Below are 10,681 nucleotides of genomic sequence, written 5' to 3'. Positions count from 1 at the left end.
CTCTCTTTTCCCTCCCTCCCTCTCTCCTTCCCTCCTTCCCTCCCTCCCTCCCTCCTTCCTTCTTTCCTTCCTTCCTTCCTTCCTTCCTTTCCTCCTTCCTTTCTTCCCTCCTTCCTTCCTTCCTTCTCTCACTTTGTTGTTCAGGCTGATCTTGAACTCCTGGCTTCCAGTAATCCTCCTGCCTCTAAGAAACCCATTCCTTTAAATAGCTGGGCCAGGCCAGGAAAGGTGGCTCATGCTTGTAACCTCCACACTTTGGGAAGCTGAGGTGGGAGGATTGCTTGAGACCGGGAGTTTGAGACCAGACTGGGCAACAGAGCAAGACCCCATCTATAAAAAAAAAAATTAAAAAATTTGCCAGCAGTGGTGGTGCTTGCCTGTGGTCTCAGCCACATGGGAAGTTAAAGTGGAAGGGTTCCTTGAGCTCAGGAGTTTGAAGTTGCAGTGGGCTGTGATTGCACTGCTGCACTCCAATCTGGGAGACACAGTGAGACACTGACTCAAAAAAATAAAATAGGCCGGGCGCGGTGGCTCAAGCATGTAATCCCAGCACTTTGGGAGGCCGAGACGGGCGGATCACGAGGTCAGGAGATCAAGACTATCCTGGCTAAGATGGTGAAACCCCGTCTCTACTAAAAAATACAAAAAACTAGCCGGGCGAGGTGGCGGGTGCCTGTAGTCCCAGCTACACGGGAGGCTGAGGCAGGAGAATGGCGTGAACCCGGGAGGCGGAGCTTGCAGTGAGCTGAGATCCGGCCACTGCACTCCAGCCCGGGCGACAGACCGAGACTCCGTCTCAAAAAAAAAAAAAATAAAAAATAAAAAATAAATAAATAAATAAATAAAATAAGGTAGGCAGATCTCCACATTGCAAAACTCCAATGTTGGGGGTGTACCACTGTGTTATGTGGATGGTGCTTCCTGAACTCCCAGAAAAATGCAGATATTCAAAATGCAAACCAGGCAGGGTGCAGTGGCTGATACTTATAATCCCAACACTTTGGGAGGCCGAGGTGGGCGGATCACTTGAGGTCAGGAGTTTGAGACCAGCCTGGTGAAACCCCATCTCTACTAAAAGTACCTGGTGAAACCTCACTAAAAATACAAACGTCCTGAAAATACAAAAATTAGCTGGGCCTGGTGGCAGGCACCTGTAATCCCAGCTACTGGGGAGGATGAGGCAGGAGAATCACTTGAACCCTGGAGGTGGAGGTTGCAGTGAGCCAAGATCGTGCCACTGCACCCCAGCCTCGGCGACAGAGCAAGAGCCTGTCTCAGTAAATAAATAAATAAATATGCAAACAATTCTGGCTCTGTGAGCCTCAGTTTCCACACCTGAAAAACGGAGATTATAGTACCTAACCCCACAGCATGGAGGTGAGAATTAAATGCACCTCACCTAGTGCATGTACCAGGTGCTGAATAGTACACGTGATTGTTGCTAGAGTAATGTTCATTGATGGAAGACATGGGACTTGAGCAGAACTACGTGGATGGTGGAATCTGGGCAGTCGAGAGAGAAGACTTTCTGGTGGAGGCGGTGTGGTCTGGCTAGAGGAAAGGATGTTCCCAGCAAGTTCGGGCAGGCAGTAGCACAATCACGGTTGAACCCAGAGTTGTAACCCATGTGTAAATCTCTCCTCTTCCAGAGACACTGTTCTCTAGAATTCTGGGGAAAAGGGGAACGCATCTCACATCTGCCCCCGAATCTCCCACCTGGCAGGTGAACATGCGTGGGGCAAGCTTCTCCCTGCTGTCCAGTCTTACTGTGAGCTGCACTCTTTTTACTGCTGGTAAAAAGAGCCCAGCCCATTTGGACTGCAACCTCCTCGACAGTATTGTGGGATTTCCCACCAGGCGCCACACACCAGCCTTGACTAAAGATACAGGGATAAGCCGGTTGTGGTGGCTCATGCCTGTGATTCTAGCAGTTTGGAAGGTTGAGGTGGGAAGATTGTGGGAGCCCAGGAGTTTGACACTAGCCTGGGCAACATGGTGAGATGCTGGCTCTACAAAAAAAATTGAGAAATAAGCTGGGCATGGTGGTGCACACTGGTAGTCCCAGCTACTCAGGAGGTTGAAGCAGGAGGTACAGCTTAAGCAGCCTAGGAGTTTGAGGCTCCAGTGAGCTACAATTGCACCATTGCACTCCAGCCTGGGTGACAAAGCGAGACTCTGTCTCAAATAAATAAATAAATTAATTAAATTAAATAAAAGGACCACAATGAAGGTATGATGTGGTGAAACATATATTTGGTCTTTGACCTGTTTCCTGGCATACAACTCCTAAAGTCCTAAGAAACTCCAAAGCGATGCCCTTTCTTTCTTTCTTTCTTTCTCTTTCTTTCTTTCTTTCTTTTCTTTCTTTTCGAGACAAAGTCTCACTTTGTCATCCAGGCTGGAGTGCAGTGGCGCAATCTTGGCTCAGTGCAACCTCCACCTCCGGGGCTCAAGCAATTCTCCTGCCTCCGCCTCCCTAGTAGCTGGGATTACAGGTGTGTGCCACCACGCTGGGCTGATTTTTGTATTTTTAGTAGAGATGGGGCTTTGCTATGTTGGCCAGGCTGGTCTCGAACTCCTGACCTCAAGTGATCTGCCAGCCTCAGCCTCCCAAAGTGCTGGGAATACAGGCGTGAGCCACTGAACCTGGCCTTAAAGCAATGTCTTTTTGTAAACTAATGAGTTGACTGATATCCTCTAGGTAGCTTCCAAGATCAAGGACAGATTAGAGGGTTGAGACTTTCAACCCCACCCCTCAACCTCCAAAGAGGGGAGAGGGGCTGAAGAGCAAGTTGATTACCAGAGGCCAGTGGTTTAATCGGTTATGGCTACATAATGGAACCTCCATAAAACCCCAAGAGGACAGGGTTAAGAGGGCTTCCGGATAGCTGAACATGGAGAGGTTGCTGAAGGGTGGTGTGTCTGGGGAGGGCATGGAAGCTCCGTCCCCTTCCCCGCAACCTCACCCTACACATCTCTTTGTCTGTATCCTTTGCAATATGCTTCATCATAAACCAGTAACTGTAAGAAAGTATTTCCCTGCACTCTGTGAGCCACTCCAGCAAATTAATCTCACCTGAGGAGGGAACTGCAGACGCCCCAACTTGAAGCCAGTTGGTCAGAAGTTTCGTAGGCCTGGACTTGTGACTGGTGTCTATGAGCTGGGCAGTCTTGGGAACTGAGACCTTAGCCTGCGGCATCTGATACTATCTCCAGGTAGATAGTGTTGGAATTGAACTAGAGGACAGTCAGCTGCCGTAAGCTGCAGGACTGATTGCTGGCTTATTGCTGGGGAAAAATCCCCACCCATTTGGTCACGGGAGTCTTCTAAGCTGATTGTTGTCGTGGTGTGAGAGCAGAGGAAAAACACAATTTGAGTTAATTTGCCACTCACAAGAGGGGATCACTTTAAAACCATATGCTTGGCTGGGCGCGGTGGCTCACACCTGTAATCCTAGCACTTTGAGAGGCCAAGTGGGTGGATCACCTGAGGTCAAGAGTTCAAGACCAGCCTGGCCAACATAGCACAACCCCATCTCTACTAAAAATACAAAAGTTATCCGGACATGATGGTGCATGCCTGTAATGCCAGCTACTCGGAAGGCTGAGGCAGGAGAATCGCTTGAATCTGGGAGGTGGAGGTTGCAGTGAGCTGAGATCGTGCCACTGCACTCCAGCCTGGGCAACAGAGCAAGACTCCATCTCAAAAAAACCAAAAACACAAAAAAACCCCAAAACCCCATATGCTCCATCTGACAGTCACCAAAGTGCTAGGGAAAAATCACAAAAAGTGTTTAAAGCCTTGCAGAGGTCCACCATGGACTTGCTCTCATTTTTTGTGTGTATTGCTACCCTATTACTCAAGGTCAAGCTTCCTCTGGAGACTACCTTCTTGCAGAGCTGTCTAAAAGCCAATATCCACCCCTTTGGAAGGAAAATCTGTCCTCTACCCTCGGGGCTAGTCTTGTCCTTCAAACTCCTTGTCCCTCCCTCAGTAAAACCTTCCCAAAGTCTGAATTCCCCACCCAGATAGCACCAATGAAAGTTCCCATAGCACAGTCTGGGGTAGGCTGTGGCATTTAAAGTCCAGCAGAACAACCCAGGAAGGAGTTTTACTCTCCAAGTCCAAGATCTTTGACATCTACCTGAGGAGCTGAATTTGGGTTTTCTCCGTCAGACCATGGACTGGTACCGGTCCATGGCCTGTTAGGAACCAGGACACACAGCAGGAGGTGAGCAGCGGGTGAATGAGCAAAGCTTCATCTGTATTTACAGCTACTCCCCATCACTCGCATTCCCGCCTGAGCTCCACCTCCTGTCAGATCAGCAGCGGCATTAGATTCTCACAGGAGTGGGAACCCTACTGTGAACTGTGCATGCGGGGGATCTAGGTTGCCCGCTCCTTATGAGAATCTAATGCCTGATGATATGTCACTGTCTCCCATGATTCCCAGATAGGACCATCTAGCTGCAGGAAAACAGGCTCAGGGTTCCCATGATTCAGCATTGTGGTGAGTTGTATAATTATTTCATTATATATTACAATGTAATAATAATAGAAACAAAGCATACAATCAATGGAATGTGCTGAATCATCCTGAAACCTCCCTCCACCCCATCCATGGAAAAACTGTCTTCCATGAAACCAGTCCCTGGTGCCAAAAAGCCTGGGGACTGCTGACGTAGAAGGTGACTACCTAATCTTGTGGGGGCCGGTGTACTTCAGTATGAATGTGTGTTCATAGACACACACACATCTCAGGATCCATACTGTATCTCAGATACAGGGTATTCTAAATTCCACAGTAATGAAGAAAGCTATTTCTTCAAATATTCAGAGCTGCCATGTTGCACAGTTTCAGGGAGCACCACTATGAATGTTGCAGAAAAACTTTATTATTTCTTAATTTTTAATTTTTATTTATTAATTTTTTTTGAGACAGAGTTTCACTCTTGTCGCCCGGGCTGGAGTGCAATGGCACCATCTTGGCTCACTGTAACCTCTGCCTCCTGGGTCTAAGTGATTCTCCTGCCTCAGCCTCCTGAGTAGCCAGGAGTACAGGTGCCCACCACCATGTCTGGCTAATTTTTGTATTTTTAGTAGAGACGGGGGTTCACCATGTTGGCCAGCTGGTCTCAAACTCCTGACCTCAGGGGATCCACTCACCTCGGCCTCCCAAAGTGCTGGGATTACAGGCATGAGCCACTGTGCCCAGCAAAACTTTATTATTTTTTAAAGACAAGGTCTTGCTCTGTCACTCAGGCTGGAGTGCAGTGACGTGATCATTGTTTACTCTGCTACAGAAAATCTTTGGTAAGAAATATGACCTAATATGCAAAATAAGAATTTTCTTTTTCTTATTTTGCAAATAATATTAGTCCTGCTTTGTCCTGGCTTTTAGCTGTGTCCCTACGTCTAATGTCATAAAGTACCCAATAAAGAGTACCTATTCATGGCTACACAAAGAGCCTTAGCGCTCTGACGTTGCTGTCTTTCTGTACTTTGGGTCTCATCACATTTTCAGTGTCCTAGTATCTCTCTCGTGTTATAGTCCTTGTTAACTTACATGCAACTTACATGTAATTATGCGTGCTCATCATAGGAAATTAGAAAACAGATGGGTGGAAGCAGACTGTATGAGGATTTACTCTTTCTGCACAAATTACCCTGGGCTAGTGGAGGTTTGAGGGACAATTTGCTGCAACTAACAGCTAGGCAGGGTCTTGGTAAGAGATGAGACCTGTCCCATTCCCAGTCAATTCAGATTCAGCAATCTCAGGTCCATTTATTTATTTGAGGCAGAGTTTCGCTCTTGTTGCCCAGGCTGGAGTGCAATGGCGTGATCTCGGCTCACTACAACATTCACCTCCCGGGTTCAAGTGATTCTCCTGCCTCAGTCTCCCGAGTATCTGGGATTACAGGCATGCGCCACCATGCCCGGCTACTTTTGTATTTTTCCTAGAGATGGGGTTTCTCCAGGTTGGTCAGGCTGGTCTCAAACTCCCAACCTCAGGTGATCCGCCCACCTCGGCCTCCCAAAGTGTTGGGATTACAGGCGTGAGCCACCGCGCCCAGCCCCTTTCATTTTTTTGTCCTTTAGTTCTCTTTAACATTATAGTGACCTCCCTCACTCCCCTTTGAGCTGGATTCTTGGAGATCACTGAGTGGTTGGAAGAAATTGTAGTTGGCTCTGAATGGTCTTTAGTTTCTAAAAATGTGCGACTTCTCAAGCCTGAAAAGGCAAATGAGGGGACTGATCTCAGCCTCCAAGGAGATGCTGAGCACACAGCTAGTTCTTCAGGCAGGGTGCACCAGCCTAGACTCTGCGGGAGAGGCTCGGAGCTCAGAGAGTCACCAGAATGGCGGTGATGATCACGGTTGTGTAAAGGAATAGGCAGCAGGGAGTAAAATGAAGCTTTTGCTGGGATCTTATTGGCAATTGATCGAAATAAATGTTAACAATAGTAATCCCTGGATGGTGGCGTTTCAAAAGATTGCCCGCCGTGTTTTCTAATTTTCTATGATGAGCATGCATAGTTGTATGTAAGTTGTATGTAAGTTAACAAGGACTATGACCGGGGGAAAATAAATAGAGTCCCAACTCAGAGTGGATTACGACAAGTGGCTGAGTTGGTGTGACCTACATAAGGGGCATTGTAGATTGGGGATTGGGGCAGGAGTGAGTGCAGCCCCCATCCCTGGTCTCTGCTTAAGCCTCCCTGCAGGATCCCATCCCTTGACCAGAAGGAGCCTGGTTGCAGGGACGGCTGGTGGCTGTTCACACCCTGACTTTGCTCAGCACTCAAATTATTCCAAACCTTCCAGCTTGATCACAGCTCTCTCTTCACAGTGGGCTTTTCTGTGTATGAAGCTGGGGTACCTGGGATGTCTAGGCTGTGGACCTGGCCTCAATTCACCTTATAAAAGACTCAGCTTGTGTTTGCACCCACAGGCTTGTCTGACTGATTTGTTTTCTCAGAAGTCAGTGACACTATTTTTGGGTTTGGCATCTCCTTGGGCTTTGAGATAAGAGAGGAAGTGGGGCCTTCGAGTGTTGGTCAATGGCCTTGCCAAGTGACAGTGGCCTGATTTAGGGAAATGACGTTGCTGCTTACAACATGTGTCTCCAGAGGACCCTGGCTCTGCTCAGAGAGGCTGAGATGGTGCAGCCAGCTGTGCTAGGGCCCAAGGTCAAGTGGCTAGAGCAAGGCCATCCATCAAGCTGCTTGTGAGCCGCTCATCACCTCCGGGAAATTCACCTGGGGATCCCTCTTGGCTTCCCTGCACTGCTGTGTCAGATGGTGAGCAGTGTCTACACAGCGTCTACACAGCCCACACCCCTGTTTGGATTTAGAGGGGGCTTCTGAGTCCCAAGGTTTTTTTGCTCTGGGAATAGATCTCATGAATGACAGTTTTTAAAACATGAAAAACAGGCCGGGCACGGTGGCTCACGCCTGTAATCCCAGCACATCGGGAGGCCGAGTTAGGCTGATCACTTGAGGCCAGGAGTTCGAGACCAGCCTGGCCAACATGGCGAAACCCATCTCTACTAAAAATACAAAAAATTATCCTGGCGTGGTTGTGCCACCTGTAGTCCTAGCTACTTGGGAGGATGAGGCAGGAGAATCGCTTAAATCTGAGAGGCGGAGGTTGCAGTGAGCCGAGATCGTGCCACTGTACTCCAGCCTGGGAGACAGAGTAGAACTCTATCTCGAAAGAAAGAGAGAGAGAGAGAAAGAAAGAAAGAAAGAAAGAAAGAAAGAAAGAAAGAAAGTTTATTATTATTATTAGTTTTTATGAGATGGAGTCACCTAGGCTGGAGTACAGTGGCATGATCTCAGCTCACTACAACCTCCACCTCCCAGGTTCAAGTGATTCTCCTGCCTCAGCCTCCTGGGTAGCTGGGACTACAGGTGCGCACCACCACGCTAGGATAATTTTTTGTATTTTTAGTAGAGATGGGTTTCACCATTCTGGCCAGGCTGGTCTTGAATTCCTGGCTTCAGGTGATCCACCCACCTTAGCCTCCCAAAGTGCTGGGATTACAGGCATGAGCCACCACGCCCAACCCATATGAATTTCAATTTTAGATCCAGGGATACATGTGCAGGTTTGTTGCTAGAGCAGCAAACTGCTCCCCTGTTTAGTCCCCAGGGTCCATTATGCCCATCTTTGTGTCCACGTGTACCCACTGTTTAGATCCCACTTACAAGTGAGAACATGTGGTTTTTGGTTGTCTGTTTCTGCATTAATTTGCTTGGGATAACGGCCTCCAGCTGCATCCATGTGGCTGCAAAGGACATGATTTCATTCTTTTTTATGGCTGTGTTGTATTCCATGGTGTATATATAACACATTTTCTTTATCCAATTCACCACTCATGGGCAACTGGGTTGATTCCATGTCTTTGCTATGCTGCACAGTGGCGCGATGAACGTATAAACACAGGTGTCTTTTTAGTAGAACAATTTATTTTCCAGGGTAGACAGCCAGCAATGGGATTGGGTTTGGTGCTAGTTCTGTTTTAGTTCTTTGAGAAATCTCCATGCTGTTTTCCACAGGGGCTGAACTACTTTGCATTTCCACCAACAGTGTATAATTGTTCCTTTTTCCCCACAGTCTCACTGATGTGTTACTTTTTGACTTTTGTATCCTTCACGGGCCCTGTTCATGCTTCCAATCTGTCATGCCCCCTCATGAGACATTCTACAGCATAGGTGTGCCACCTTCCAGCCTAGGGAATGGGATGGAGAGAAGGAAGGAGGAAGGAGAGGGGAAGCTGGAGAGAGAGCAATGAATCAGGGATGGTTGGAACGTGCTGTTTCTGCTATTTGCAAATCCTTTGAAACCTTGAACTTCAGAGCCATGAAGCTGAACCCAGACTCAGGGTGATTCAAGAAGGAAAAGCCCTCTGTCCTGCCATGGGGGGAAGTAAAACCTCTATCGGGGGCACCTCCCAAAGCCACATCCACTGAGTAAATGTGGCCACAGAGCTGACCACAATAGGTCAGAGAATGGGACACAAGGACTGAGCAACAGGAAATTAGACCTGGCGCTCAAGGGGAGACTTCACTCGAGATACATACAATTTATCCCATGCATTCGCAGAAATCTCCTGGGGCGGTAAAGACTTCATTTTCTTTTGTTTGAGACCGAGTCTCACTCTATTGCCCAGGCTGGAGTGCAGTCGTGTGATCTCGGCTCACTGCAACCTCCACTTCCAGGGTTCAAGCGATTCTTATGCCTCAGCCCCCTGAGTAGCTGGGACTACAGGCGCCTGTCACCGCGCCCGGCTAATTTTTGTATTTTTAGTAGAGACGGGGTTTTGCCATGTTGGCCAGACTGGTCTCAAACTCCTGACCTCAGGTGATCCACTCGCCTCAGCCTCCCAAAGTGCTGGGATTACAGGTGTGAGCCACCATGCCCGGCCAAGGACTTCATTTTCATCTCCATTTTACTACCTGTAAAATGAAGTGGATGTCTTTCCACCTTCATAAGTGACATCCTTTGGATGTTTGTCCCCTCCAAATCTCATGCTGAAATGTGATCCCCGGTGTTGGAGGTGGGGCCTGGTGGGAAGTGTGTGGGTCACGGGGGTGGATCCCTCATGGATGGCTTGGTGCCGTCACCATGGTAATGAGTGAGATTTCACTCTGTTAGTTCATATGAGATGTGGTTGTTTAAAGGGTCTGGTTTAAAGGGCCTCTCTCTCTTGCCATGTGATGCCGGCTCCCCTTTTCCTTCTGCCATGAATGGAAGCTTCCTGAGGCCTTCCCAGATGCAGTTGTTGGCTCCATGCTTCTCATACAGCCTGCAGAACCGTGAACCAAATACACTCCCTTTCTTTGTAAATTACCCAGCCCCAAGTATGCCTTTATATTAACAGCAATGCAAAATGGACTCATACAATGAGACAAGGCTATAGGTTGGAGACTGGACCTTGGTGCTATCGGAAGCTGGTGGCTTGGAATCTTGCACGCCTGTATTCCATACACATGGAAGTTGTGTCATGTTGGGTTGTCATTTCTTTAAATTGGGAAATATACATTTCCTTTGATGTAGCAACTCTTGAGCATGAGTGGAGGGCTAGTTGCATCTGAGGCATTTTATTTCCACATTTAGGTTGGTCTAGCCTCCTTTTTTTTTCTTTTTTTTTTGACACAGCATTTCACCCTATTGCCCAGGCTGGAATGCAGAGGCACCATCATAGCTCACTGCAGCCTCAACTTCCTGGGCTCAAGTGATCCTCCTGCCTCAGCCTCCTGAATAGCTAGGACTATAAGGCCTGCACCACCATGCCCAGCTTAGCTTGCTTCTGCAGGCAGAGATGCAGTGAAACAACTCTAGGAAATTTTGGCAATATCAGGAAAATGAGAAAAATGAATAAATCGTAACTTGTGTATTACTCTAACAAATAAGACAACTATTTACTTATTGGACAGACTGTCCCTGGATTACAGGCCTTTAGTGGCTACAGGTCGTTGACATTTTATTAGAATTTCACAGGTGTGAAGTTGAAAAATCACGCATTTTACACCAGGGAGCTAAGCTCACTTCACATGTTAATACAGAAATATATGACCAGGCACAGCGGCTCATGCCTGTAATCCCAGCACTTTGGGAGGCCAAGGCAGGCAGATCACCTGAGGTCAGGAGTTTGAGACCAGCCTGGCCAACATG

This window comes from Colobus angolensis, unplaced genomic scaffold (assembly GCF_000951035.1).
Source record: "Colobus angolensis palliatus isolate OR3802 unplaced genomic scaffold, Cang.pa_1.0 Scaffold122, whole genome shotgun sequence".
NCBI classification, from domain to species: domain Eukaryota; kingdom Metazoa; phylum Chordata; class Mammalia; order Primates; family Cercopithecidae; genus Colobus; species Colobus angolensis.
This window is presented reverse-complemented; position numbering follows the sequence as displayed.